Source organism: Corvus cornix, chromosome 4, assembly GCF_000738735.6.
Source record: "Corvus cornix cornix isolate S_Up_H32 chromosome 4, ASM73873v5, whole genome shotgun sequence".
Classification (NCBI taxonomy): domain Eukaryota; kingdom Metazoa; phylum Chordata; class Aves; order Passeriformes; family Corvidae; genus Corvus; species Corvus cornix.
The window spans coordinates 28,904,543-28,932,162 of NC_046334.1; the positions used below are offsets into that span (position 1 = coordinate 28,904,543).

At 42.2% G+C, this 27,620-nt stretch overlaps 1 protein-coding gene across 3 annotated transcripts in view; it reads left to right on the plus strand.

The window, feature by feature from the left end:
• The window catches only part of ELOVL6 (ELOVL fatty acid elongase 6), a 77,341-nt gene that overhangs the window by 13,283 nt on the left and 36,438 nt on the right, over window positions 1-27,620 (plus strand). The window lies entirely within an intron of this gene.

Consider the following 27,620-nt stretch of genomic DNA (forward strand, 5'->3'; position numbering starts at 1 on the left):
TGGGCAGGGCCGTCCCCAGCATCACTGCCTGGCATTTTGCACAACCACCTGCATTTGGTCTTGCTGTCTCTTCAAGCCCTGCTCCCCCAAACTGTTTTGAACAATGAATTTAAATTCAGAATCACAGAATATTCTGAGCTGGAATGGACCCATAAGGATCATCAAGTCCAGCTCTTAAGTGAATGGGCTGTTGGCAGCTTTGTGTTTTCACCTGCAGAAGATGCTAACACAGGCAGCCTGTGTCTAAAAGGACTTTCTAAGTGGGAGTTGTACATGGGTATGGCTAAGAAGCTCGGCAGAGCTGCTGGGTCCCCAGTGTCCTGCTTTTCTAGGAGAAGTATGGGTGATCAGAGGCCCTGCTTAGTACCGACCCTGCTTGTAGGGTGCTCCTGGAAGGGCTTCGTCTGGCTGCTCTTCACCAGCTGTGCTGCAGCAGCCCTCCATCCTCACAGCCCAGAATGCTTTCCCACTTTGATCTCTCCCCTGGAGCCATTAAGTGTCCGTGTCTGTTGCCACTTCAAAGAATGCCTGTTCTTGATATGCAGTGTTCGTGTACTTCGGGAGGTACAGGTCATTTCTGACATTTCTTCTCAAATACCAGCGATCCTAAGTGACAGTCCTAAAATGAGTGTCCAGGTTAGTATGCAACAACTAGTATGTCTTCAACTTTTTCCCCTTTAAAGCCCAGGCTCCTAAACTTTTGTATGAGTAGCACAGATGGTTGCAACTGTCTTGTCTTTTCAATGGCTTCTGAACAAGCCACCATTTATTTTTCTTGTCCAGCTTGTTTAGGTCTAGTTTGAAGCCCACGTCATTAAGTTGCTATCACATAATGCTCCTTTCTCTTGTTTTAATCAGATGATGTCCAATATATCAGCAGTCCTCATGCAAGGAACGACACTGCATGGCCAATTACCAGGGAGCTAATTAGCAGACAGCATCTTCCTCATGGTTCAAAGAGCATTATGTATGCATTCCCCTGAGATCATACAACAGCAGCATCACCTTGCAGCAGCATTGCTGTAAACGAAACATGCTGTTTGCCTCTGTGCCTTCTCCTTCCTGCTCACCACTTGTGTGTCAGTCTAGGTGCAGACAGACAGCACTCCCCAACATTATCAAGAGGAATCCAGCGTCAATGGTGCCTTCAAAACCCTCCCTGTGTTGAAACTACAGCCTCTCTGTGCTGGTTTTGCACAGCTGTGGCTGAACAGAACCAGGCTTCTGAGTACATGGACACTTTGAGGAACTTCAGCCTGGAAAGAGTTGCCTTTTTGGTTCTTTTTAAGCATGATTGTTTTCCTCAAGTTGAACAGTATTCATAGGATTTCTTATTGCAGGTTTCAGTATTCAGATTCAGTGAGATCAGTGATACTTAGCATTTGCAAACAGAAACTTCAGAAAAATCTTGGCATTTTTGATTGTGACTTTTGTAAGTGCTGGAGGGAATTAAACTTGCAGCTTCTCTCATGTCTTCTGTTACCTGTTTCTTCATAGTGGAAATGACTGTCAGCTTCTTGAATCAAGCTCTGAAAGCCCCCCAGGCATTTCAGTGGCAATGCTATGGGCTTGTGCCCAGCTTTACTCACTTTAGGATTTACATTTTTGTCATTGATTCTGAATACTTTATGGACCAAGTATGTATTCAGACAATATCAGGACAATGTGTGCTTGTACACATACTTTTGTATACTTGTTAATGCACTTTTCTCAATCCCTTTGACAGCAGAATGCAGGCTACAGTCTGCTTTCGCTTGGAGGGGCATGCAGTACACCTGAAATCCACTGCTGCAGTGGTAGAAATACAGCCCTACCATCTGCCATGGACTTACCCAGACTACACTGGAGCAGGATAAAGTTTTGGAACGCCTGCAGTACATTGATGATATCATTGTGTGGGGCAATAAAGCAGACGAAGTTTTTGAAAACGGGAAGAAAATTGTCCAAATCCTTCTGAAAGCCGCTTGTTTTTACTGAGTCTCAAAAGCAGTGCCTGTCACCATGAACCCATACAGTGAAAACTAAATGATGAGCAGAGCTTTTGTTTTACATTAAATTAGTCCATCTCCTCTATCCCAGCTTCCTCTGAATTAGTGTTATACTTCTGACAAAGAGCATTTGGCATGACTTATTTGTAAGTCGTACATTGAGATTTATTTGCCCAAGTGAACAGAAACCAGAACAGACAATAATATGAGAGCTTTAATAAAGATGCCTTATCTTTATCAGTTAGTGGTAGTGCGTGTTCTGGCGAGGTCTGCTCTACTGAAATGTTTCTTCATTTCTGTTGCCTAAGGTGAGCAATAAGCTTTTTCTTCAGCGTGACATACTCTCACAGGACTGGGTGAGTGGTGGTGCTGGAACAGATGAACTCTTCTCCTCCTCCAAACTGCAGCACCTGCTCCTGGTGGCATTTAACGTTCCCTTGTGCAGCTGGATGATGAATTTCTGGAATGAAAAGCTGCTTCAATGCAGAGTTTAAAATGGAAACCAGGACTTTGCCACCCAGCTTTCAAATTACCTCTTTTAGAGAGTTGAGGAGAAGGTTTTGTTGCCTTACCAGAGTACTCTGTAGGCTGGAAGCCCTAAGCCTGCTCCCACCCTGGTTGGCCTCCAAACTGCTAACTCTTCAGTATTGTGCCATATCTCCTCCCCAGCCCTAAGATGGCCACTTGGCTTTTTCTGTAAGATAAAGGAAGAGGTTTGTACCGCTGGAAGGTGCTTTAGGCTGCAGGCAGAGTCGAGGAAATACCCATATATTAGTTACATGGATAGTTAGATCAGATTTTCCAGCTGTTTATTTTACAGGCATGTTGAGACATCTTAATGCAGTTAGAGGTTATTAAGTCCAAGTGGTTAATTTTAATGATTTTAATAGACCTTTAGCATTCCTGTTTAATCCAGTACTACTTATTGGCCTGCGCTGTATGTTGATACTTTTTAAAGCTTCAGATTTGGCAGCTCTCTGAAAAAGTACTTGTATTTCCCAGATACTTGGATGAATTTCTTTCTGCTGCTGTTAACCAACGTAGACTTTGTACCTGCATTTGGACTAAAATTTAAAACCATCCGCAGAAAGGAGCCTGATGCTGTTGTTGCAAGCAGCATCACTGGCTGATTTTGAAAATGGTGTCTGTATGTGTCTGCCAGGCAGAGGCAGTGGGTGGAAGGCTGATTGAGAGAGAAAGAAACAGATTTGGTTTGGTTCAAATGAGGCATAAAACACTGTACCAGCCAAGGAGGTCTGAGAAGCTGCCCAATAGACCATGCGACCTTGCTCACTGAAGTGAAGCCTAGCACAAGAGGCTTTCAGCCCCCTTCAGATTCCCTGGGAGAAACATCCTGCTGGCTACAGCACAACAGAATAAGTATCAGCCACCACTTTTTTCTGTGTTGTTTGGACATCTTTTCTTTAGGCTTAAAAGTGTTTCTCCCCTAATTCAATTTTAAGTTTCAAAGTTTCTAGACTACATTAGCATTTAATCTGCCTTCTACTAGCTGGCAATTTCTATCCTGATTTGCAGTGATTAAAAAGTAATCTAGGTAGGATTTGGTGGTACTCCAGTATTCAGGCATTTTGATCTTTTAAATCAGGTTTCAAACTAAATGCATGTTATATGTACACCTTATTTAAAAAAAAATAGAATCAGTGTTTCATTTGTAATGTAAGGACTATTGATGATTTTCTGATTTACTCAGAATTGTAGAACTGTAGCCACACAATGAGGGAGTGCTTTTCATTTGACTGTTCATCTTTTCAAAGGGGCATCTTTTGTGGTACAAAAAGTACAAAAGCAGTCTTTAAGGCTTTACCTGTGGCTGCTGCAGTTTTGCTGTTGTGTTTCAGGAAGCAAACCCAGCCCTGCCATGCTTTACTGAGGCAAAGCTTTCATAGGACAAGCTTTTCCTGTACCATGAGCCACTGTAAAAGAATACTAACTCAAAAAGAGAAGAGACTCAAGGCCATACAAATAAATGTTTCTCTTACAGAGATTATTCCTATGTGACTTCCCTAAATATTTTGTCAAGCATTTCTGTCTCTTGTTTTCTTTAGTGTATGTTGGCACTACATGTCTGCTGACTTTCCTTGGATCACCCTTCATTGTTTAATAACTTGAGGTAATGTGTGCAAATCCTGGAATTTATATATTTGACTGATTTATGAGTAAATCCATCTCAGTGTCTGTTTAAATCTGCTTGAATCTTAAGCGGTGATGATGTTGATATCTTACGGATGTATTGCAGGCATATTGCGGTACTTGCACATGACAAATTCTGTTTAATTATGACAAATTACCAAGGGGGAGTGCTGATTTGGGTACATGACGTGGACCTGTTGGAGTGAGTCCAGATGAGGCCATGAAGATGATCGGAGGACTGGAACACCTCTCCTATGGAAACAGGTTGAGAGAACTTGATTTGTTCATCCTGGGGAAGAAAAGGTTCTGGGGTGATCTTACAGTAGCTTTCCAGTACCCAAAGGGGCTACAGGAGAGCTGGAGGGGGACATTTTACAAAGTCATATAGTGGTAGGACAAGGAGTTATGGCTTTAAACTGAGTGTAGATTTAGATGGGATATAAGGAAGAAATTCTTTACTGTGGGGGTGATGAGGCACTGGAACAGGTTGCCCGGAGAAGCTGTGGATGCTCTATCCCTGGAAGTGTTCAAGGCCAGGTTGGAGAGGGCTTTGAGTTACCTGGTCCAGTGGAACCTGTCCTTGCCCACAGCAGGGGGGTTGGAAATAGATGATCTTGAAGGTCTCTTCTGACACAAACCATTCTGTGATTCTATGATTTTCCATAAGTACACCATTATTAGTATTCATGTAAATTTTTTCTGGGTGCTTATTAGTTCATGGAGGGCTACACAGCACTTTCACTGGTTGAATTCAGTGATTAAGCAGCTATGAAGAAACCGATCTAACCAAAGCTGTAGTCTTTGGTTCCTGCTGTCAGTGCTTTGTCCGTATGACTTTCATGGCTTGCCTCTCACTTCATGTTATTATCTGTTTAGCTTAAGATATCTTTTGATCTTTGGCTTGTAAGCAGAAGCAATAAACACTTCTGTAATGTGCCGAGGGCTTTGTAGAGAGAGGAGTCTGTTGTGCCATTGGGTAACTGTAGAGTGAAATAGCTTATTCCAGTAGACTCTGAAATATATTTAAATGGTAATCCTATTTCTAACCCAGGTCAGGCAAATAACTATATTTGGACTCCTCATCAGAGGTTAGTGTGTTATCCAGTAGGCTGCAGTCACACTAATGTTTTATTGCCCTTGAGTAGAAAATGGTGGCATCCTTGAGTAGCATCATGCAGTGTCTCAATTTTATGGCACTGCTCAAAAGCAAATGTAACGAGCATTGTTTTGTAAAGACTTACTGTACCTGCAGTCACTGACACATGGGGATAACTCCTGTTTCCATTTCACTATGCATGGTGTGTACTCTTGTGTTTTATGTCATTGCATTTTACTTGGTACCAGCCTGGGCTGTGGTCCTGCATGAGATAGTACCCTTTCTCTCACTCTGGGAGCTGCTTTCAGTTCACCTCAGGGTGAAGATGCAGCAAATCTGCATGCACAAAGTGAAAGATTGAGGCCCAGGTTTCAACTATATTAGAATTTTTGAATATTGAAAAATTTTTATTTTGGTTCTTATTAATTTCCTACAGTGAATGTGAACTAGGTCTAAAATCCCAACATGCTATACATTTTTAAGTTCATATGAGTTCGTTTCATTGAATTCAGAGAAGGTTTAAAACCTTTTAGGGTTACTTTTTCCAAGTGAAATATAGAACAACACTGTTACTGTTCTTTTGTATATAATTCCATTCTGTGGCTTCTTCTGTTATGTACAGTACATTTTTGGTATTGTTTGAATAACATTCCTAAGTCTGATAAGAGGTTAATTTAGAAGACCTTATTCTTAAACTTCTGTCATTTTAGCAATGTGGTCTGGAATATATTAGCAGAGTTTCCAGCATTATAAATCAGTCATCTTCTGCAAGTAGATTCGTAAGTCAGAACCCAGTCTTAAGTCAAGTAAGTAGGTAATGAAGTATCAAGTACAGACTTCCAGAATCAAAAAGCACAAAGGTTTAAGCTAAAAAAGTACAGGTTTTAATGAGATGTAATGTTCTTACGCTGCAGGAAAAGCTCTCCCAAGAAAGATCACTGTTGTCTCTAGGTTATTCTCTAGAGCCACGTTTTTTTCTACTAACAGCTAATCTCTAATACAGCTGCTGTTCAGTTATAAAATAATAATTTTGCTTGAGACACCCAGGCTCTCTTCTGTTATTTAGTATTTTTTCTTCTTGCTCTCCATGGGTGGGACCATAATAACTGTCCTACTATTCAATAGATGTAGCAGACCAAATACAGGCACAGTAGTATTTTGCCAATTTTCTGACAGATCAAATAAGGCAAAATCAGGTAGCCAAATTCCTGAGGGCATTGAAACTTCAATAAGTGATGTGTGGGAATCTGGATGCTCTGCACGGGACTTCACATTGGAGTTAACTGTGGAGACAGACTCTGTATTTAAATGGTGATCTTTCAGAAGGTGATAAAATCATACCTTAACTTTTACATAAGCTGTTCCTCAGTAACAAAAGGTGTGGTGCAGGAGCCTGTACAGATTGGTGTGACTAGACTAGAGTGTCCAATACAGAATGACAATAATGCTGTTCCATACTACCTATTATCAGTAGAAGAATGATGGACAGCCCCAGCTGCTAACTCATGTAGACACTGCATGCTCTTTCCCCATTCCCATGCTTGCAGAACTGTGGAGAGATCCATCTGTTCTTCTCTGCACTTCAGTGTCTGTGTGGGGAGAGAAAAATCACAGGTTTGCAGTGTTTTTAGGCTCAGTCACAGCCTTCACAGAACACAAATTTTGAAGTAATTTTAGAAGATCATAATGAATGAATCCGCTAGCCTTGTACTTCTCAGTTGTTAGAATGATTACGTAATTCTATATTAGATTTAGTTCAATTCAGTATAGTTTAGGCAGTTAAAATAGCAGGGCAATAAGCAGGAAGACTGGAGAATGAGTCCAGAAGAAAAAAAAAATTACCAAAACCTGATCAGCATCTCAAAGGTTTAAAAAGTTAGCTTATTTGCAAGGAACTTCAAGCTGCCGTTTCCTGTAAGGCCAAAACAAATTTGCTGTATTCTGTCTAATCTTTTTGGATCACTCCTTACAGCTCGAAAGTGTAAAGATGGCTAAACCTGAATTTGCTTAGTGGTCTGTAGAAAAGGGCCTTGTATTTTTAAACCTCTTCCTTTCAGGCCAGGATGGAGAGAATTAGAAAAAGAAGAAGAGAACAGCCTATGAAGCATGGTCTGGACCTTTCTTTGCAGACCTGATTAACCTGGGGAGCTCTTTGCAATTACAGGTTTGCCTTTATAGGGTCTCTTCAATGCTGGGCTTCATGTAAACAGAAAATAATTGGAGAAGAAATACAGCGCTCTATTTCCATTGCATTTCCTGTGCAATGCTGTGGGTGGAGCCATTTGGGAATTTTCCCTTAATTGCACCTTTGGTTGGGAGTGGGGTGTTGATTGAGCTTCAACAAGGCCCAAGTTCTGGGTCCTACACTTCATCCACAACAACCCTGGGCAGCGCTACAGGCTGGGGGGAAGAGAGGTTGGGAAGTGGCCCAGTGGAAAATTACCTGGAGGTCCTGGTCAGCAGCCAGCTGAACACGAGCCAGCGTGTGCCCAGGTGGCCAAGAAGGCCAGTGGCATCCTGGCTGTATCAGCAACAGTGGGGCCAGTGGGACCAGGGCAGTGATGATAGCACACCTCAAGGGCTGTGTCCAATTCTGGGCCCCTCACTACAAGAAAGATACTGAGGTGTTGGAGCGAGTCCAAAGAAAGGCAATGGAGCTGGTGAAGGATCTGGAGAGTTAAATCCTATGAGGAGCGGCTGAGGGAGCTGCGGTTGTTTAGCCTGGAGAAAAGGAGGCTCGGGGGACCTTATCACTCTCTTGTACAATTACCTGAACAGAGGGTGTAGCCTCATGGGGGTTGGCCTCTTCTCCCAGGCAACAAGTGACAGGACAAGAGGTCCTTCATGCCATGGTCTAGTTGACATGATGGTGTTCAAAGGTTGGACTTCATGATCCCAGAGGTTTTTTCCAACCTAACCAATTCTGTGATTCTATGGCTGATTTTACCTCCACACCTGCCTACACACACCTTCTCGGAAGTGATTAAGGCAAATTGCCTTGTGTGATGAAAGGTGTTTCAGCTCAGTTTGCTATCTAAAAAAACTGAGGGCTGAATTCAGTCCTCAGTTATGCAAGAGGAGTTGCAGAGAGATTGTGACCCTCTTGCCAGCCATGGGAGGAAGAGCATGGTATGAGCTTGGCACCGTCCTCCCTTTAGGCATTCCCAGAGAAGTATGCTTATGATTATGGCTTCTGCTGGTTGCAGGTTGCCACACTTGTTGGGGAACACTCCCCTGCCCTTTGGTCACACATGAAGTTGTGTGTGTTGCACTAATAAACATTACCGTGTATAATCCTTTGAGTTCTGTGGGATGAGCTGTGCCACTTGCCTTGGGGCTGTTTGTTGTCATGCTGCAGTAGTAATAGTAAGGACATAACTTCGAATCGGAGGAGGATGAGACCATCTGAGGCAGGCAAGTCCTTCGAAAGTTTAGTAAGTGCCAGCAGAATGAAACTAGGACATCAGGGTATCCATAACCCCTTGAAAGTTCAAGGAATTTGTGCATAATTAATAGCAGTAACCAAAGCAGAGCAGCAGGTAAACATTGGTCTTGGCTTTGTTCTGGCAACTGTTTGGTATGTCCATTTTTCTGACTGAGAAGGAGCGAGACCAGACACAGATTTCAATGCTATCAAACTCAACTTGATGCCACTGGTAAGCTTTATCACTGTTGAAGATCTCAGAATTGTATCGTTGTTTCATTTGGCTTCAGAGATGCATTAGTTCTGAGGCATCCAAAGGAGGAATTTGACTGCATATACACACAAGCCTAAAAGCTTCTAGAATTGCCCAAGATGACTAAGATCTTTCTAGAATTCTGTAGTGCTAATTCAGAGGAGGGTGCAGGCAGTTGTTCTCAAAGTCCCCCTGTAAGTCTGCAGTTAAAAACTACACGTTTTTGTGATATTTGCTGGATTATTCATCTGGATTATCCAGAGTATGTAGCTGTGCTGTAGAGATGGATGCATGCATACATGTAAACTTCTGAAAGGCAATTTTTATGGAGAAACAATGAAATGACACAGTATGGGGATTACTGCCAAAAAATGCCTTAAGACACAGAAGGGTAAATGAAAAAGAAATACATGTTCAAACTTAAAATCAATTTTTTAGTGTATATTTGTTTGTTTGGCTGGTGATACATGCACTGTTCGGTAAGATGATTTTTCGTGGCGTGATTGAGATGTGTGCGTCAAGATCACTTTGGTTGGATTACAAGTTTCTGTGTGAAGTGCCACTTGGCTTCTGCCCCCTAAATTTTCATTAAAAAGCACTTTATGATCATCCAACATGAAGGGTGAGATTGGATTGATAATATATCCATACCTATAGAAAAAAATGCCTTTTGAATCTATGCACATGATGCGGAATTTTTTTTTTTACATAGTTGTATTTGGAAGGATGGTATTTAAATTACAGCCTAGAATAATTACAGGAAAACAAACAATCACATTCATGCATCTTATGTTTTAGAAGTTCAGTTTCTTAAATGTATTTGCTGAATAAATGTCACCTTCCTGGAACTTGCACAACCAGGCGATTAGTTCACTTGCACAATCGAGCAATCCAAACAGGCAGGAGGACAAAGATAAACTTGGTTTTGTAATGATAATGCCAAAGGCATTTATTTTTGTGCAATTAAAATTTCACCTCAAAATTGCGTAGTGTGTTGTTTGCAAAGCCTTTCCTTTGATGCTTCAGCCTCCTTATCCCAAGAAAGATACGTAAAACGTGTTAAACTGAGCTGCACTTTGGAGCTCTTCTGGGCCATGGTTCTGATGAGGCAGTGGTTAAGGTATTAGGTGGTGCTTTTAGTTGTAGCTATCCTAAGTTTGTCTGCTTTCATATTTTCTTCCCAAGGGCTGAGAATGACCTCCAGTGAAACATTTGTGGGTAGCTTAACCATTTTGCAGTTAGTCTGGTGCCTCGACCTCTTGAGTGCTTTCATATTTGTTTTTTATAGCAAGAGGGAGGAAATCCCAGCTTTTCTTGATTATTTTTAATCTTTGATGAAGTGCCTTTTAGAGAAATCAAGTGCACACAGCCAGTGTTTAATTGTACATCCAGTGTGCTTTGTTGAGCTTTTGATGGGGTACCCTTCCTTCTTGGACCAGGGTAAAAGAGCAGAGGAGGCTGCTGTTGGGATAAGTTCTTTATTTTATAGTCTCGTATCTTTCTTGAAGGCAGAGTTCGAAGGGGGTTACATGATAAAGGCAAGCAGCAACAGCAGCAGCAGGCAAAACCAGCTTGTTCTTCTATATGCTCTATATACTCTGTATACTCTATTTTCTAGACTCGATACTCTAGACTCTACAGACTCTATATTTTTTCTTACAGAAATGTAGATTATATTTGTTAACTGACCAAAAGATTAACATATGATTCTAGTTTTTCTTTTCTTAACCTATCCTGGTCTAATTCTAACAGTCATTAAGTCTTACACAAGTGTAAGATTTGTGTATATAGTTTCTATCAGCTCTTATTGTTTATGTGAACACTCTATCTAAAAAATGTGAGCAGTATAGTTCTATCTATATTTTGTCTGAAGTAAAAGAATTCTGTGAAAAGGTAACACTGCTGCAGCAAGAACTGTGTTTAAGGTCTCTGCTGCAGCTTTTTAATGTTTAAGGCTCTTAGCATATACTTCTACTAAAAGTTAAAAAATCTGTATTTCTATTTCACTTTGGTGTGGCTTCATGTATTTCAGCTTGTCCAAAGGTTTTAATTCAATCCCTGTGCTTTGGCTTCCCTCTGGGCCTGAGTCCAGAGGAGCTCTCACTCCAACAGTGCTTGAGGGTCCTGTGATTTCAAACACCTCTTTTGGAGGATGTGCTGGTGCATCAGCTGTTGCTGTGATGGACAGGTCAGGTTTTTCCTTCCACAGAACATGCTCGAGTCAATGTCCAAAGAGACTAACATGGAATAAAGGTAAAAAAATTGTTTTGGATATTGAAAAAAGAATATTATTCACGTATCCAGCATTGACAGTATTGTTGAAAAGATGGAAAAGTTGTGAAAGAGTTGCAGATGATTCAAGGGCCGCAGAAGATGCCCTCTGAGGAAAGATTTAAGCATTTATCTGATGATTTTATCCTAAATTGTCATGTTAGCGCCAGAAAGGAAAGAAAATACTGAGTACTGAAGAGTTCTTCCATCTTGTAAAGGGAGGATGAACAAGGGTCTGTGCCTGAGAAGCGAAGTCCTATGCACAGCATTTGTGAGTGGTAATAAGCCTGATTATGCATTGAAGCAAATTAGTAACCTACATAATGAGAGTACTGTAGAATGTTTTGGTGCCTAGGAAAATTTTGTCCTTTCCTTAAGTGTTTCCTGTCAGTTCTTCTTGTGATAGTCACATCTTTAGAAAAAGCATATAGTCTTACCAGTCTCTAGGAAGAAGCCTTTGATGTAGAATTTCTGGAACATCAGTAGTGAAACAAGGTTCAGAAATTGTATTACTTTAACTGCCATTCACAGTTCTTCATTTGTACCATTTCATGTGTTACCGGTGTTCATGATGGCATTCTGGGACATAAGGCTCGTTGTCATGTAAACAGCTGCTGGAGACAAGATGCATCCCTTTCTTTACTCTTGTTGTTCACAGGATCAGCTTAAATGTATGTTCAGTCTGTTACCTGTATAGTTTTATTACATTATTTATTTGTTGCTGTGGATATAACAGTATTTAGAGATACCATTGCCTTTCATTTTTCTCTGGATTATCATATTTGTTTACTTATACCTTTAACCAAATTATTCAGCCAGAATGTAAAGCTAAAATGAGGGAAGTGAAGAAGCTAAAAACACTGAGGCCACTGAGCTTTGGTATGGGTAGCAAACTACTTTTTCTCTAAAAGCAAAAAGTGTTAGCTGTGGGTAAAACCAGGGGATGACAGAATTTTTGATCAAATACTGCTACTCAGAGCAGCCACTTGGGTTTCAGAAAACAAATTGTCAGATAAAATAGTACTAAATACTTGAAAAAAAATTATTAAACCCTCGTGAATTAAGTTTGCATCAACCTGTAATTTTCTGCCCGATTGCTTGAACTGAATTGAATGCTGCCTCGTCTTTTTTTTTTCCATAAGACACTAGTTCTGAGAGTTTAATGATAACAATTTAGAAGCACTGTTTGCTGATTCCTTTGTGGGCAAACACAAAAGAAGTAGACTGGGGACATCACATCTGAATGCTGTCTGCCATCACAGGTGTGATAGGGTTGGTCTGAGAAAGCAGTTCTGGGGTTTGTTCCAATTAAATGCCCTCTCCCCCCTATACTTCCCAACATCAGTAGGCACAGTGTATATATTGGGGGTGTGCAGCTATCGCTTTCACGCAGTGCGAGAGACATAGATGTTCCAGAGAGTAAATTTTGCAAGCCTGTCTTTCCTAAAAGTTTGTGTTAGTGAAAAGCCCGGTACTGGGTTCTTCTGGAGCAGAGGCAGTGCAGTTGATGGTGGGCAGCAGAGAGGAGCCCGTCTCTTACGTAAAAGACATTTCCCCTGTCCAGCTGAGCTCCGGGCGGTCCCTGTGGGTGCTCTGATCTAGCAGCAAGTGACCTCATGCTCTCTGCAGGGACACAGTGACTCAGTAGCAGACAGATCCCATATAAACACCGTAGTGCTGATTGGAGAGTGCTCAAACACAGCAGCCAACAGGGATTTGAGCAGTGTCTGCACTTGAGAAAATGAATCAGAGGCAATGAAATAAACCACCCTAAATGGCTGGAAATTAAAAAAAAAAACCAGCAACCAAAAACAAACCTCACAAAACAACTGTAGCACACTGATCTGCTAATTGAGATATGTGTGTGTCTCTGTCTATCTCTCTTTCTAGTAATCTTCTCTGCTGTTACTTGGTATGTCTGATTTTTGAAAGACTAGGATTGTTTTTTAATAAGAAAGTAACAAAAGCACTATGTTAATTAGTCAATTGTTGTGGAAGCAGCCTGCTTATTTTAGTTTATTGTAGGAATAAAATATGCAGTTAGGTCAGCAGAGACAAGCTAAGCCTTGTAAAGCTGCTTATGTTGTATTAGAGAACCTGTAAAGTAAGGGGAGGCTCATTATTTCTTCTTCAGAGTTATTTCAGGAATGTCACTGTGAAGTTCAGAAGATCCCACTTCAGAAGAATCCCAAATACTTGAAAAAAAAGGAATTATCATTGCAAACAGTGAAAAGATCTGTCAGTAGTACAACAGTACCATACCTTGCTATTTGAGGAAAAATATAAGTACAGAATAAAGTGCCCCATTTCTAGAGAATCAAAGCTTTGTGTTCAAGCAGTGCTGTAAAAGTGCACTTTCTTCCTGTCAAGTCACTGAATTCAGGTTCGGTTTTGCTACACTGAGGTAATTCTTCTGTTGCCTTTGCCTTGTAATATCAATATGTTTTGGAAGCTGCCATCCAGTGTGTTTAGAATAAGTATTTCAGTCAATAAACAAATAATTTGAATGCGGCTGTAGTTGAGATGACAGCACTGACTGGTGGTGTGGCTTCCTAGAGAAAAGCACTAGTCCCTCATCAAGACACCGTAGTGTCTCAAAGGTTTTGTTAGTTGAAGCCTTTTTTAGTGTTGAGGGTTTTACCTAGAAAGTTGTCTGTGTGCAAGCAGGTGTTTATGCAAGGACCAAAGGGGTGACTCCATATCCCAGCTGGAGACGAACGAGTGAAAGCACAGAGCAGCTGGGTTATTACTGAAGGGTGCCTGTGTAATTTAGGCAAAAGCCATTTTGTTTATGTGGTGTCAGGTTTGGAGGGTTCTTAACTAATTAAATTGAATCTTAACGTGACATTCATTACTCTGCTGCAATATTTGTGTGAAATCTGGAAATGGTGGGAAAAGAGTGCCTGTGAGCAGGCCAGTAACTATGGAGTTAAGGCTGCACCATGTAATGTGAAAGTTTCTCTTTGAAATGTGCATGAAGTGAGATACCTAATATTGGATATCTGCTGGGTCTCAAGGTTTTCAAAGTGACTGATGGTTATAATATCTCCCTGGGAGTTTCCTAGTCGGAAACACCTTATGAGAGTCTGCAAAGGGTACTGAGCAGCTCTGCTCTGAAAACCAGACTGGCTGCCAAGATCTTGGCATCTGAAAGCCGCAGGCATTTACAGTCACTATCTCCTGCGACATCTAAGACAACATCGCTCAAAAACTTGTTCTTGGCTCTTTCATGTATTGCCAATTGCTGAGGCTCAGTCATATGCATGTAAATGTAAATAATATGACAACTTCCCAGTTAGGGCAGTGACTGGTTTTTACCAAAGCCGCAATCCTTTTTCTGTAAAAAAAAAAAAAAAAAAAGCTAGAATTACTATCTTATATGATGACTAAAAACTAAGTCTTGATCATTAATTTTTAAAAATTGATGAAATAACAGCACCCTGCAAGCATGTCATTTATCCTACATCTGCACATGTGGACGTTGGAAGACCGTAGCCTGTAACTACATTTGAAAGAGTGCTCTGATGATAGTGTAAAATCCACAGAAGACTGGGTGCCACTTGGCAGTTTTAATTTCATTTTTCGTGGCCAAAACAGTGGTGAGGGTTTGTGAGATCTCCCACCATTAATCTCTTGCAGAAGATAATCCAGTCCAAATAAAACTGTTCTTCAGAGACTAAAGAAGGGGAAAGCCTAGGGTAGGCTAGGCAATTGCATTTATTGCACACATTGCCTATTTTGTCAAAATCAGTGCTTGCGGAGTGGGCTTGTTCAGGATTCGTTGGGCATCTGTGTTGTGACTCTGAGTAAAGGCAAGAGTTAGATGGCAAGGTGAAGGAACATGGTGCTGGAGGTATCATCCTGTTAGTGAGAAACATAACCTCGGTCAAGCCCCATGTGCAGTCATAAGAGAAGGGTTGCCAGCTCGAGTGCTTGGAATTTCTGTTTGAATAATTTTGTTGTGCCTACCCATCCTAAAGTTCCCCATGAAAACTTAACAAGTCCCAGTGCATTTAAATCCTTAAGCAAATAATTTTGTTGCATGTCCTTGTCACATTTTACTGTCTGTGAAAAGGTAGCAATATGTTTTAAGGCTTGCACTGGAACACTGTCAGGGTGAATTTATTAATTTTCGTATGTACTTATGTATGGGCTGAATTATATCAGTACCAAACAGAAGAGTATAATTTTTTAAAGGAGTGGATACAGTATGTGTTGGCTACTGCTGAAAGTTGTGTGTATTTTCATTTGCTGGACTGACAAGAGGGCACAATATATCAGGATTAACATGGTTCACATCCCTAAATGCACTTCTGAACCTAATGAGTGACTGGCTAAACCTTAGACACAGTATGATCTTTTATGGGTTTAGTATTTATTTATTTTTCCTGTTCTCTTTACAAGTGTGCTAAAAGCAAACAATCTCTGACAGTGAGTCAGAGAGGCTAATTGTATCTTGCACAAAAAATCCACAAGCTTTTTCAACTCCCATTATTTCTCTTTCACCTTCATGGAATTCATTGCCAGTGAAAGATGCTGGGTGAAGTGTCCTGAAATTTTCTGACCACAGCTGTGTAAAAGTAGCAGTGTCCCTCCTCGGCTTTGTGTTTCTGCTGAGAGGAAATGATGAGGCTGTTTCTTGCTAAGCATGGGCTTAATACTACCAGCTCGTCTCATGCAGATTATCAAATAGTCTTCAGGTAGTAATGACCTTTGGTCATGGTGAGCATGGGCCAGATCTAAGCTAGCAAACTGTGAAAGGATCTATATCCCATTACCAAGCCACTATCTGGTCTTGCTCATTAACATTTTAGTGGCAAAAGTTCAAATGAGAATAGTCATGAAACTAATTACATTGAAGTGCATCTGTGAGTGGTAAAGACAGCTGACTTCTATGCATCTGAATAAATTCAGTCTATGTTAGGAAATGTTATTCTGCTTCTAAATGAGAGAAATACATTGCAAATCACGAAGACATATTGAAAAGGAGAATGTAGATGTGCCCTACATGTGATGTGCTTGATGCTGCAGTTCCCTGATACAGTCAGTTAATGAAGTGAATAATCAGAAGTGCACTTGAGTAGAGGCAGGGTCTTGGGCAATATTTTGTGCCTTATTTTCTCCCACAGACACCAAAAAGTCTGCAAGGTAAGAAAGATTGTGGGGCAGGAGGGTTGGCACTGACTTGGGTAAAACCAAATGCGACCCAGTATCAAGACTAGTTTGGCTATATAGAGACCTGGGTATAACGAGAGTGAGTCAGGGAGGAGAGAGAAAGGGGAAGAAGTCTTGAATCTGTTCCTGCTAAGTTCTGCTGTTGGACAGCGTTTCCCCACAGAAGGGACTCAAAAGCACAGGTAAGACTGTGGCCAAGTCTATTCTTTAACGCAGTCTTCTGTCTGTAAAATGGCAGAGTGTGAGAAGAATGTGAGCAGTAACGAGGTTACGCAGGCATTTAAAGCAGATAAACCACTTTATGTAGTAATTACGGCTGGAAGTCAGCTGCATTTACCAACAGTCCACTGTTAGGAAAAGTACTGTATATGGGTAGTTGTTACTGTGAATCTCTTCATATTAACATGTCTTTATGTGTCTCATAATGCTGTGGCATTTTGCACAGGTATGAGAAATGAGCAGAAAAAGATAGTTTTCCCTCTTGGCTTTATTATCTCTGATTTTTGTGCTGTAAGCAGGCTCCAACAAACAGTTGTGTTGCAGGACGTTGCAGGAGGTGGGGGTCTCCAAAGTTTTAAGAAGATGATGCAGACATAGAAAATACACATTTATTTTACATCTGGATAACTAAACTGAGATACTTCAAGTGACCTACAGTGAAGTTCATCAGGTGGTACTTTCATATGTAACATACATGATGCATCCAGTGAGCTATTGTAAACCAAAGATGAAGCTCAGTTACTTTTGCTCCTGGTAAGTTCTGGTTCTGTTTCTGTTCTTCAGACACACCCTAGAGAAACCTGCACTGGAGTAAGTATAATGGGGTTGTACAATGCAGATTCACAATGCAGACAACCTGGCACCAGTGCAAATTACAGTCTTGTAGCACTGGCACAAATGCTAATGAAATGAACTGTAATGGGTTCAGCTGGGTTGTACAGGCCAAAAATTAATAGAAAGAGACGAATTGGGTTTTTTCTTTAGTAGAGTGCAACTTGCTCTTACTTTGTATGGAATGTTCCTCAGCAGCCTAGGGACTTCTCAGTTTTTCTTGGGAAGAAGCTAAGCTGCAGTGGGACCAGGGATGATGCCACCTGTGTGCAGTGAGTGGAAATCACACAAGGAAGTGGGAAGGCAAGCCTGCATTGATATCTATCCCCTTCTGACTCCCAGCTAATGCCTGTTGTAAGGATGCAGAGGTTGTAAATGGCTTGAATTGACTCCTGTGGTTGACCACAGCAGGAACACGGTCAGATCTGTAGTTCCGCCCTTGAGATACCTTTGTTTAACTCACTCTTGAAGGCTGGGCCATGTGAATTTTTTAGATGAGGAATAGCTTTTTGAAATGTTTCTTTTTCACTTACTAAGCAACGTAGATATAGTCAACACACCCATATAGGGAGTGGTAATCTTTCCAATCCAGTCAGGAAAAGGCAGAATGAAACACTTCAGAGGTACTGCAAGCAACCCCAGGGAAGGGGAATAGATGTTCAGTACAATTCTGCCTGTGAATAAGTCACACAGGAAGAGAGATCACTGAAAGCTGATCAGTCCCTTAAGAAAGGTTGCTTAATCAAGAAAAACCATTGGATAGGGACTTGGGAGACTAAGAAATAAAGTAAGATTGTTAAAGCTGTTGAGTTTTGCTGTCTGACTTAGGGATGTCAAATGACAAAAACAGGGTCCACCAATTAATACGCAACTTTTTCAAAGTGCTCTGAAATTTTAAGGAATTTTCTATTAATGCCCCTAAGCTTGGACCAGACCTAAGTGTTTCTCTGGCAGTCAGAGAGAGGTGAAAGCTTTTCTGGCTTCTGTGCAGTTTCACCACGTATTTTGGCAGTGTTTGGCATCCTCTCTCTGTTATTTCCCACTGGGCCTGTGCAGATAAAAAGGACAGGATACAAATATGCTTGTTCTTTGACAGGCAGTAGAGCAGCTTTGCCTGCAGCATTTATGTTTGGCTTGGAGTTGCTGATCTGTGTTTCTCAGCTATAGAAATTGGTGCTTTCTGCCAGTTTATGCCTGAAGCAAGGGTCATTCCCTGCCCTCCCTTCCCAATAAGTTGCACTAACTTTTGTTTGTGTCCAATGAAGGACAGCGAAGCTGGTGATGGGGCTAGAGGGTAAGTCCCATGAGGAGTGGCTGAGGGAGCTAGGGTTGTTTAGCCTGGAGAAAAGGAGACTTAGGGATGACCTTATCACACTCGACAGTTATGTGAAAGGAGGTTGCAGTGAGGTGTGGAGTGGTCTTTTTTCACAGAATCACACGATGATTTGTGTTGGAAGGGACCCCTGGAGATCATCTAGTCCAACCTCCCTGCTCAAGCAGAGTCCCGTAGCACATGTTACTCAGGGCTGTGTCCAGTTGGCTTTTGAATATCTCCAGAGAAGAGACTCTACAACCTCTCTGGGCAACCTGTTCCAGTGCTAAGTCACCCTCATAGTAAAGAAATTCTTTCTCGCATGGAACTTCCTGTGTTCTAGTTTCTGCCCATTGCCTCTCATCCTACTGCTTGGCACCACCAAGAGGAGTATGGCTCCATACTGTTTACATCCTTCCCAAGTAACAAGTGATGGGGCAAGAGGAAATGGCCTCAAGTTGCACCAGGGGAGGTCCAGATTGGATATTAGGAAGACATTTCTTCACAGGAAGGGTTGACAGGCACTAGAGCAGGCTGCCTGGGGGAATAGTTGAGTCACTGTCCTTGGTGGTTTTAAAAGTCGTGTAGATGTCATGCTTAGGGACATGGTTTAGAGGTGAACTTGGCAGTGCTGGGTTAATGGTTGGACTCGATGATTTTAAAGGTGTGTTTTGGCCTAAAAGGTTCTGTGATTCTGGTTTTTTTTGATACATCCATGGTCACAGCTAGAGAATTATGTGGAAAAGCACATTTAGCACTGGGAGCAAACACCAGCTTGGCAGCCCTTTTTCCACCCATACAGGTTTATTGGTGCAGGTCTCTCCACATCACCTCAGCCATGACCTGGGCTGACCTGAAGTGAGAGAGTGACTCAGTTAATTCCCTGTCAGCCCTTTTGGCATCAGCTGCCACAATGGCTGAGCTGCCAAGTGCCATCAGTGCAGTGCAGTGCTGTCCTTAAAGAGGTCTCTTGGGAAGGGGATTGAAACTACAAAACGCTTGTCAACATCAATTGGTAAAAACTTCAAGACTTACCAAGTCTTGAGCTCAGATAAATATTGTTATCACTAAGAGCCAGCCTCCCTTTTTCCTTTCTGCCCACACAGTGTAGGGTCAAGCTCTGAAATCTTTACCCTCTTTTTATTCTGTAGTGATGCATAACAAATGCCACTGATCCAAACCAAGCCAGACAAAAATATGCTCTTATTACAAGGGACAAATTTGCTAGGAATGGGCTAGCACATAGTTTACTGTTTAGTTCCCAGGAACGCACTGTCAGCCCAGTCAATGCACTAATGCAGCAAAGCATTTCGGCAAAACAAATAAAAAGAAGGTGGAATCTGTGCATGGGCACTGCTCAGTGAGCTTTGTCAAGTAAGGTGTTTAACCATTTGGCTCTGAGTTGCCTTCTAAACTGGAGCCTTTTAAACTGTCTGTGTAGCTGCGGGGATGTGAAGTGTTGAGCAAAACTGGGCTTGGCTTGGGGAGGTGTGGGAGCCTGTTCACTAGTAAATTGGAGTTCTTCATCGTTCTCCTGTGAGGGAGGTGAACACATGGGGGAAGGGAGGCACAGGCTAGTAAAAGACTACACTTCTGCTATGAGTCAGCCCCAAAGGAATCTTAATTTTAATTTATTTGTTTTGGGTTGAGCTACCAGCTATTATGGGTGCAGCCAGAACCCGTGGGTCTGCAGAGCACTGTGCTGGAGGCAGGCTTGATCCCATCACAGGGACACTTTGGGATCCCTGAGGATCCCACTGCCACTGCAGCCGCTCAAGGTCCAGAGTAATGAGACATTTCTCAAGCCTCATCCCAGCTCCTGGTGTCTGTGTCTGAGTGGTTTAGACAGCACTTCTCTTCAGGGGCCCTGGAGATAGAGGCCATTCTTTGCCACTGGGCTACAAGGATGCAGAAGACGATACAGCAAATGAGCTGGGCTGACAGTCACTATGTGGCTGTGCAAGGGCAGATTTTTGTGTCTCTTAATGCTTGCAAACTTACTTTTCCTTTCCTTCTTTCCTTCTCTAGATTTCCCTTCCTTGCTGATAGCTCTGCAGCTCTCCTAGGTATGCAGTTTGTAGGAAGCTTCCTGCCCAGAGGACAGCTGTATATTGTCGTTTCTACGCTGTCATGCTGTGCAGGCATCTCAGTCAGAGTTTCACTGTGTACATCTTGCTCAACAAGTCCCAGCCTTGCAGCCTGGGGGATTTGTGTTGGAAGAAGCTTTTGCAAATTAAAAGTGCTATGTTTGCATGTTTCTCTTTGCAGGTACTCTGTTGTAGGGTAGAGGTGAGTACTTGTCTGCCACCTTCGTGCGCCACACCCAGCCGTACCCAGCACCATCGAGCTTTTCTTCTCCTGGGTCTGTGCTCCCAGTGATCACTTTCAGCACAGTCATGCAGGAAGTGATGGGGTACAGGCAGGAGTGCCCAAGCCTAGTTTAATTTTGTAAGGGACCTCAAGGGTCATGCAGCCCATCACCTAGTCCGTAATTTTTGTTTTCCCCAAACTTGCCAAGCCCCATCTTTGAAGCAGGCAAGCAGTTTTGCACTTGGAAAGCAGAGTCTCCCAGAGTTTGGATGTCCTAATGACGGGGAGTCATCTTCCTGCCTATACTTAGTGGTGGCTGGCGTCTGTGGGTTTGTTCTGGTGCCAAGAAAATTGAAGAGATTATATACCTTTCTCACCTTCCCTCTTGCATGAGAGCAAACTCAACCTGCCAGGGTTTTTTAATAGACATGAGGCAGGGAAGAGTTGTGTGAGCCTTTGTAAGGCATCAAAATATCTTTAAAAAAAAAAAATTAAAAGCATGTGTGGTTAGCGCAGGTTGAAGAGCAAGATAATCTTTGAGGCCTTGTGAGATCAGCCACCTGCTGTGTCTGTTGTGATAGGTTTGCCCAGCCTGCATGCTAGAAACTGTTTCTCACTGTTACTTTGTTGGTGTTTATCATTTAATATGAATGCAGAAATCCTCAATCATTTAGGACACTTGCTTGTTCCCCCTCTCCCTCCGAACTAAAGAAGGCTGAAAAGTAAGACTGTACTTAAGCAGAGGCAGCAAAACCTTTTCCTAATGTTAAAAATGGAAATGGATTGCAAAAGGCAGCTGCATTGTTTCTTTGTCTTTTCTTTTAAGGCAGAGAAGCATGTTTCCTTTTCATTTGTTAATTACAAAAGAAAATTCACCGGAGGAGAGTCTTGTTAAACAAGTCTGGCATTGAGCAGGGAAAGAAAGAAAAAAAAGAAAAAGCTGCCTTCACTGACCCAACTCACTGCCGTCATCTGAATTTAGTTTCCTTCAGCTTTTTGTTTCCACTCTTTTCCTCTAATTTTTTTGGTCCAGTATTAACAGCTTCAGGAAGGATGACAGAGCCCTATATTTTGCCCCCAGGCACTGCATGGAAACGACGATTTAGAAATTTAATCATCAGGTATGGACTTACTTCATGTGGCACACACTTGCAGCCCAGGGAGCCACGGGAGCAGTGATGCGTGCCCATTGCTGGCAGGCAGCTGCAGGGATTTTTAGTTCCCCAACCTTCTCGCTGCCTGTCTGACTTCCTCTTCCTCATCAGAGACAAGTATTTCCCCAGCCCATTTTACCTCTTTGTAAAATGTTTAATTTGGAGGAAGCAGAGATTTTTTTTTCCAGATAGACTAAGAAGCAGTGGGTGTGGGAGCATTTGGGATGAGCTCTCTTGCAGGATGCTGACCTGAAGTTGCAGAGACATCTCGTGAAGAGCTTTTGACTAGTGTAAGGAAAGAACTGCAGCTCTAGGTCTAAAACTCTGCCCCCAGAGACACCATTCAGAAAGCTCACAAAGTTTGCTGGGAAACCATCTAAATAGTGAAGGAGCCCAAGTGCTGGTGGGTTTGTGGAGCTTTGGATGCAGAGTTTTCCAGGACTGCTCACTCTCTCCAAAGTGCATTAGCATACAAGAATAAGCCATGCCAGGACATCAAGACATTATTCTGTCACTTTTCAGTTATATTAGCTGCAGGATGATTAGGTTTTGTACTAGGATTTTCACATTTTTATTTTGGCTGCAGGATGTATGCAGGAAGGGTGCTTAATGTGCCACCCCTATAGTTTAAACAACTGCATGGTTTAAAATGCTTTAGTATGCAATGGTGAGGAAGAGAAGCAGCTGCTTGAGAATGTTTTTGCACTGTTGCTCTTTTGGATCAGTGCAGCCACTAAATTCACATGGACACATTACCAGCTTTTACTTGGTCTCAAGGAGCTCCCAAACTGCATTTGCTTATTAACCCCAAATCCCATTGCTTATTAACACATCCTGTCATCAGTAGGTTTTAGAAGGTCTAATGGAACCAGTTCATGAGCCTTCTCAGAAAAGTGTCAGCCTAGCACAGGCTGTGAGCACCAAATTTAGCCAAATCATTTGAATATAGTTTTACTCAAAGTTTATGGTCTTTCTGTGAATGCAAATGTAGCAGTGGGGTTAAGTTTCAATTACATGGTGCCACATTCTCAGCTACTTACCTGTTTTGTGAGCAAATCCATTTTCTTTATTATTTAAGAGGCTAATTTAGTATGTTACTAATAGCAGTATTATCAGTAGTATTTAATTTTTATCCATAGTGCTGGTATTATTTAACAGGAGTGAGTGGGGAGTAGAAGTGGGATTTATTCTTCCCACCATCTAAGCAAACAAGCACATGTGAGACATGAATAAAGTGTGTGACAGTGCCGTAGGGAACTTGGCGTATATCAACACAATGTTTAAATACCGAGATAGAAGAACAAGGAAGCACAGGCTGATTTAAGTAATAATGACTGGTACGGTTGTGACTAAAGTCTAGTTAGGTCTGTCATCTGGTTTGTAGCCATGCTAATATCCTTGTTTTATTTAGGGCAAAAGCTACCAGGGGTGGGGCAGGATGAGTAGAGTGGCAGCTGTAACACAGATCCAGTAGTTTCCAGAAATGTGGATGAGAAGCTCAAAGCTGTAAGAATTCAATCCCCAAAAAAACAAACTTCTGCTACTACAGGCTTGATGTGTCTTTGAACAAGTCACCGGTGTTCTGTGAGATTGCTAAATGTCTGAGGTGGGGAGTTGCTGATTCTTTTTATTGATAGGGTAGACAGGTAGAGGGACTAAAACATAAACTGTAGGCTGAAATAAAAAAATCTGCAATGAATCACAAACTGGCTGTGCTTTTGCTTGGCCCAACCTGTTCTACCAACGGGACTGAAACTTCTGAACCAAAACTTCGAGCATGAATGAATGTTGTTCCTTCTTGGCAAAAGACAGAGGACTCAAATATTTTTCTTCAGAGGTTTTTCTCTGTCACTTGTCCCTCGGTACATGGTGTCACCTTGGTGATTCAGACCAGCGGGAAGGACCAAAATGAAGGGCTGCATTGGACATGCCCATGTGAGCTGGTGCACCCCTGCACTGTGCTGACCATGTGGATGTAGCAGCTTGGAGCCCCAAAGAAGCAAAGCAGACCTCATGCCCAAGACCATCACTGCTGGCTCTCAGTGCAGGTACAGGCTGACTGCAATGCAGCCCAACTGTGGCCAGGATGCCGGCAAACATGGGGGCATGTGTCTGTGTTGGTGGTCATTCAGTGGTGGTGCAGGTCAAGGGCTCTAAAAATATTTTTGTTTTTAGTGAGCTGGAGTCCCAGTGAGCTGGAGAAATAGAACAAAGTAGAATACCCCTTGAGATGGGGCAGAAGGGGAATCACTGGCATAGTTTCCTAAAACATGAGTAAACTTTCCCCTTGGTGCTTTCAATTCCAAGACTGTCTGCCTTTTGGAAAATAGGCTGGAGTGAAGTGTCGCTCCAGATGCAGAGTAGTTGTGGAAGTCTCTAATACGCGTTTGTAGCATGTGTACACTTATGGATCTCAAAGCAAGCTACAGCAACAGAAGAAGCTAAACCTAAAGCAGTAAACATTAGCAAACTGCTGTTTGCTCTAGGGTATCATGGAAGTGGAAAAACTTGTTGAATACACAGGTTTGCAGCTTTTTCTCTGGGCACTTAGGTTAGCTGGGTGGCAAATGTGCAGTTTCGTTGATCATTACCAACCTCAAAGAGATAGCATTTACCTTCCCGAGGAGAGGCTCATAAAAGCAGGCTACTGTTAATGTGTACTTAATGCCCAGAAACTGGAGTGCCCCACCCCCGGAGACTGTGGTAGGTGTTTAAATTGTGCAGGCTCAGCAAGAAAGCATCAAAGATTTCCCAGTTGCATGTGTGAGTTTTGTGATGGGGCCACCAAGTGCAGGGCAGTGAGGGTGACCGGTGCCTGGGTGCTGCTTTTGTTTGACTGGTGGGCTCTGGTGGAAGAGTTGTAAAGCACTGGAGCACCTCGGGGCATCCTCTGAGAGAACAGTGTCAAACTTTCTTCCCCCTCTCTTGCCCAGCAAATCCTGCACACAGGGGCCAAGGGACTCTTGTATTCTTTTTGCAAAGGGAGTAGAGCATCCTTGAATGAGATACCAATATAAATGGGTTCATGTGTCATCTGATCATAACATGAGAGAAACGGTGGGCAGATACAGGAAGCAGATTTACTGCTGACTTTACAAGAGCCCCATGAAAGAAAAGTGGTAAGCGTAGGTGATGAGCATGGAGAGTATTCTACTATAGTAGCCATGTGATACAGAAAGTAATGTAGGAGTAGCCTGGCTTTTGACTGGAACAGGGGGTTTTTTTTACCTCTTTATAGGCCACCTGTAAGTTAGTAAACCTGCCATGGAGAGAAATTTGAGCAAAATCCACAAGTTACAGTGGTGTACGATCCAATTAAAGAAAAGAACAGGAAACAGAATATATTTGGAGATGTAAACCAAATTTTGGTTATATGACCTTTGGGAACAAACCAAGGTCAGGTAACTTACTGAAGTTCTCTACCTTCATGGGAGGCTGCTTCGTGTTTGAAAAGAATCTGAAGCAGTATCACTGACATGCTAACAGGCTTTCCTATTCATTTGCAGTGAGCTGGTTCTGCTTTTTATCCCTTAGTGACCACAGCCATTAAATTCTGACTGTTGATGTATGTGGATTGTTTAAAAATATATTCATATTTATGCCCTTGCTTGCTCCATTTGTCTGCCTGTCCAGAAGAGCTGGATGTCAATCACTGCTCTCTCCTCATAATGCTCCTTTTCCTTCTCTTGGGTCATGTATGCAGCCACTTCCACCATAGTCCAGATTCATCACCTTGTTTTTTCAGGATTGCTTTCCTTTTGGCATCTCCTGTCTTTTAACAGGTCCCCTCTGAGCAAGATTTAGAAGAGACTAGGACAGGCAACTCTCTTTGTATATGTAACACCTTAATGTTATACTTCCTAATCCGTTAGTAACCTGGTCTTCTTACACTGTGATGGAAAGTGAAATACTACTAAGCAGTTTAGTATCCCATCTAATTAGGTGACGGGGTGGCTAAGGGCAGAATGCAGTCAGTCAAACCCTTGTGGCTGGAAACAAAAACAAAGACTCCGACTCTTTAGTTTGGGAGAGCCGGTGGGTCATGCCACCTGTTGAGAGAGACAGAGGGGCGTGTGCTGGGTGTGATGCTGTAGGCAGAGGTGGAAAGCCAGAACAAGCTGTCGCAACCATATTGCTGACAGGATAGAGATAAGCTACATTAATGCCATGTACTTTGTACTGCTTTGTGCCACTCCTGCTGCTTTATGCCGATTGTTTTGGACTTGTTCAGAAGTGCAAGTGGGATATCTGCAGGAAATGGCCAAAACACAGCCAGGCTGTGATATTTAGCTGAGGAACAGGTGTTGGTAATAGTACAGCTTTTGCTACATTCCTTTGTCCCATTTTTTCTATTACAGGTTTAGGAATGTCATACTGCCTCTTAAATTTTGTCCACCTCAGATCCTGAAAATTCTGACAGTAATTAGAAAATTACTTCCACTGGTTTATTGCTTGCAGTATTTCTCATGGTGTTTAACATGCTCCTCAAAGACTTTTAGTTGGATTCAAGCCAGTGTGCCTCTACCTTTGCGTTTGAAAGGGTCTCCTTTAAAGATAGTGCCTTGACTGATTTCAGGTAAAGCAATTCTGGATTTAATGGAGAAGTTACAGGTCACAGTCAGTGACATGGGAATTGTGCCAGGTTGAAAGTACCCACAAATTTATTTGCAGATTATTCTGAGAATTGAAGCCTCCACTTGGAATGAAAAGCAAGAAACTCGTAAGCAATAGTGAGGCGTAGTTCACGAAAATGTCATTTGGTAATGATAACATAACCAGCTAATGCTACTTTCCCTGCCAGTGGACATGTTGGACAAGTGGCAAAACATTGTGTTGAAAGGAGGTAGCAGCATGTAAATTTGCATCCTGGCTACTCTGAATTGCTTGCTGTTGCAGGTTCTGAGCTCTGCTGAAACACCTTTCTGTTTGTTTTGATCTGATTCCCAGTTGATTAAGGAAAATGGCTGTTGGGCAGAGCTCTTTGTTTTAGAGTGGTAACTGAAAAGATTATGACAAGATTGCCCCATTTTTTTGTCTGGATTTTGCCAGTTTCCTATCAGTCAAGACTTAGGTCCAGGTTCACGGCATCATGTCCATTAGCATCCTTTGTCATTTGCTTTCTCATCCGTAGACAAAGGTCACATGTCCTTGAAGATTTTATTAGATACATCAAGCAGTCCTTGACATCATGCATCAAGAAGTACTATGGGACCAGTCAGAGCAGGCAGTTGTTCTCAAGATGACCTGATTTTTCTTCAGTATGGGTTGTTGGAAGATATTCTTTCATTTGCTTCTCCACCAAAATGTCCTTTTTTATGAGATCCATTTGCTCCCTTCTCTTCCACAGGTCGCCTGGGCATTCACAAGTTTTGAAAGCAAAACATTTTATTCCACAGTTCCATTAATGTAATATCACTGGTACTAGTATCCCCTTTTAATCAAAGCTAGGCCACCAAATGGTATTGCTGGCGTGCTCTCATCCACGTATATGGTTTTAGGTCTTTAGGTGGGGAAGAGAAGTAAGTGTCTATCTGTCATGGTTTAGGAATGGTATGTCCCAATTTAGAATTCCCTCTAAAACCTGTGCTCTGTTCACTTGCTCCCCTCCTGGCCACTCCCCTGCTGCAGAGGAGAATTGGAGGCACCACGGGTTGA